Raw genomic sequence first — 3981 nt, forward strand, 5'->3', positions numbered from 1 at the left:
TCATCACTATTATTGTGGTAGCTTTCTAAGAAAGACCATTGTGGGGTTCAAACACTGAACTGAAATACAGCAACCCTAGCATCACCAGTAGTAAGTCACACCTTCTTGCACAGCTCCTAGGGTCACTGCATTGCTCCTTCCCATCCATTACGTTTGCATTTATTCATTTAGCAGACACTTTTCTCCAAAGTGATGTACAGTGGTTATTAACCAGCATCTGGCTGACAGATCTGACCAAGTTAGTTTACAATGTTAGATTCACTACTTACCTGTTCACTCAGTTGAACAATGTGAAATACATTGGGCAATTTAGGGTCACCACCCACCCACCCACATACACACACACACACACACACACACACACACACACACACACACACACTGAAGCCACTTACCCATGCAGGGCTAACCCGGCAGCACAGGGCTGGAAGGGGAGAGGACACACCCAGGATGGGATGCCAGTCCATCACAAGTCACCCCAAGCAGGACTTGAACCCCAGACCCTGCAGACAGCAGGACCCGGTTAAAACTGCTGAACCGCTGCACTACCACACTTCCCACTTAGGGTCACCAGTTCACCTAAAAAACATGTTCTTTAGACAGTGGGAGGAAACCAGAGTATCTGGAGCAAACACTCACAAGTACTGAGAGAACATGCACACTCCACACAGACTGAAGAGGAATCGAACCTATGCTGAACACGGACCCCAGCCGATGTGAGGTCCCTGCAGTTCCGCCTGTCCAGAGTTACCGTATGTCCCTCCTACAGGGACATGCTGCCGAGGCAGCATTTTCACAACTCAGCAATAACAAATCAAGCGATGGAAAAACCATAGAAATTTCACGCTATTATCAACTTCATATTCCTATCCAATTGCATGGCGAAAACACAGTAAAGACTGCTTAATTATACTGATAGCCTGAGTTGTCATACTGGGAGATCCCTATGTGGATAGTGCAAAAAAGGGCCCCCACTAGGCAAAATGGGTTGAGTGTTGCTGTCGTAGAGGAAGAAGAGCTATCAAGTATTAAATTGATATTTAAATTACTGAGCTTTTACTGTATTTGCAACTCTTTGTTCTACATGGGGGCGGGGGTGGTGCAGTGGTACAGTGGGTTGGACCGGGTCCTGTTCTCCGGTGGGTCTGGAGTTCAAGTCCTGCTGGAGGTGCCTTGCAATGGACTGGCGTCCTGTCCTGGGTGTGTCCCCTCCCAGCTTTTCACCCTGTGTTGCCAGGTTAGGCTCTGTGACCCTGTATTTGACAAGTGGTTCAGACAGTGTGTGTGTGTGTGTTCTACATATCAGCTGTTCTCTTACTGTAACATAGCTAATTGAGGTGAGATTCAGGAAACTTGGTTTGCTGTTTTATTTCAGACAAGAGGAAGAAACTATAAAGGAATCCAATGTGAAGTGTGTGAGCAAGTGTTACAAGTGTCAGGCCACCAGGGGTAGCTAGCTGGAAGGTCGCACTGTCCTGGAAATGGATGAGCAGGAACCATGGCAACCAATAAAAGCGTTAACAGGAACTCACAGAGGCAATTTCCTAGCACACCTGTAATATGATTTAGCTTATGTTTACTTTCGACATTGTATTCATGAGCATGTTCGGTGCCTTTTCAGAAATGAAAGTAGGGCATGACAATCACCTACCTGGTAAGCTCCAGTCCTACACTTGATGGGGTCCAACATTATCTAAAGCCAATGAATTGAGGTCAGGAAGCAAAATAATGTCAGAATAGTCAGCGCGGGTGGGGGCAGGGGGATGCTGCACATGTCAGTCATAAATTAGAAATGATGGGCTATTTATCCAAAAGCAACAAACAGCAATGATACCATTACATCAAAAACCTTCAGATTCTCAGTTCCTATAGTGAAAAAAACACACACACACACACACATTTTCAAAACCGCTTGTCCCATATGGGGTCACGGGGGAACCGGAGCCTAACCCGGCAACTCAGAGCGTAAGGCTGGAGGGGGAGGGGACACACCCAGGACGGGACGCCAGTCCGTCGCAAGGCACCCCAAGCGGGACTCGAACCCCAGACCCACCGGCGAGCAGGACCCGGTCCAACCCACTGCACCACCACGCCCCCCCGTGAAAAAAACAATAATCTTAAATCATTCCTTAGATTCTTATCACAAAAAAGTACAGAGCAGTGGATACATACTGTAGTGCAGATGGGGTGAAGAAGAAGGACGCAAGGACAGGGTTCATCGCAAACGTTTATTGGAACACCGGCACACAAGGCAATAATGCTCTTGGTCCGAGGACCCCTTTTCCTCTAGAACCTACACCTCAAGCCAGCTTTCCCAGCATGCTTAGTACCCCTTAGCCTTTTTTTTTTCCACTGGCAAACACAGTCAACCCCTTATATTCCCCATAAGTCCCCACAACGGTTAAACACAACTCTCTTTTACCCACACACACACTGTCTGAAATCACTTGAAAGCACAAGGATGGTGGGGGAGGGGACGCACCCAGGGCAGGACGCCAGTCCATCACAAGGCACCCCAAGCAGGACTCGAACCCCAGATCCACCAGAGAGCAGGCACAGATCAAGCCCACCACGCCACCATTTTACCCATAATTCAACTATTTACAATAAACACATTTTCCTGCTCAAACACATAATAATGAGGGTCGTTATAATACCTAGGTTGTATTGGTCAAGGGTACTGGAATTTTTTAAAAATGTGGAAATGCATGTGAGATTTTTTAGGGGGTCTTGTCGCCATACCTCCAATGAAATTCTGCTGGGCAAAATGGAATTCCTTAATTTCTACATATACATATAATACATCTGTATTATCCTTACATGATGTAATGTCAACTTGTTAAATGAAGAATTCTGACTGTATATGAAGTCACAGGGAGACACAGAAATATTTAAAAGGAGGAAGGACATTTCACTCTTCGCAGTGGTGTATAATTTCCTGGGGAACATGTTATTGAAAGACAAATGACTAGGTTAGGTGAACAGAATAATGGACAGGATTGCTATGGATTACTGTTGCTGTTTACCAGTTACTATTATATGATAAAAAAACTGCACATTTACTGTTCAGATATATAAACCCAATAAAAAACAAACTGTTTCTACCATATTAAAATGAGTTTGATAACTTTCTGGTCTGTTGCCAAGTTTTCTGCATTTCAAAGATACTTTCAAACACATTACAGCTAGCATCTCATTTTGGGTAAAAAAAAAAAAAAAACTATGACAGAAGAAATTTAACGGCTGGTGGTGTTTTCAGTCTGTGAAGACAAGTAATGAGTATTGTGTGGCCAGAAAAATCATAGCAACAGTCACAAATGTCGCCCCGAGAAATTAATATGCAAACAGGTCATGATGAAAAACTACCGATATGTATTAACAAATCTGACTCATCCAAGATACAATTTACCAAAGTCTATCCATTCATCCATTTCCAATAAGTGCTAAGGGTTGCAGGGTTGCTATGGTCCTGAACTTATTCCAGAAGCTCACAGCAAAAGGAAGTGTACCCCCTGGAAGGGAAGCCATTCCTTCACAGAGATATCACATACCGTACTTACACATAATCATAATGTGTGCAACTTATTGTAACCACAACAAAAGTCATTGCAAACACACATCTTTGGAATGTGAGAGGAAACCTGAGTATCCAAAGAAAACCCACAGGAACACTGGGAGAACACTTAAAGACCCCTGAGACTGAGCCGGGTTCAAAGCCACATCCAAACCCACAGCCAGAGAGCTGTGGAGCACCGCCACCAACCACTTTGCAACTTTATTAAAGTCTAATTCACTTTTAATCTTCTTCATATTAATACAGAATAATGGAAAAGTACATAAACATAAATGGAAAACACTCAAACTAATTTAGCTTTTCTCATTCTATACAGTTCTGTACAGCTGTCATTCTTTGTTTTTTCCTGGTTATGTTCACAGGGCAAATGTCACTTTCACTCAGTGCAACATCTCTTCAGATCTGTA

The sequence above is a fragment of the Scleropages formosus genome, chromosome 6 (assembly GCF_900964775.1).
Source record: "Scleropages formosus chromosome 6, fSclFor1.1, whole genome shotgun sequence".
Lineage (NCBI taxonomy): Eukaryota > Metazoa > Chordata > Actinopteri > Osteoglossiformes > Osteoglossidae > Scleropages > Scleropages formosus.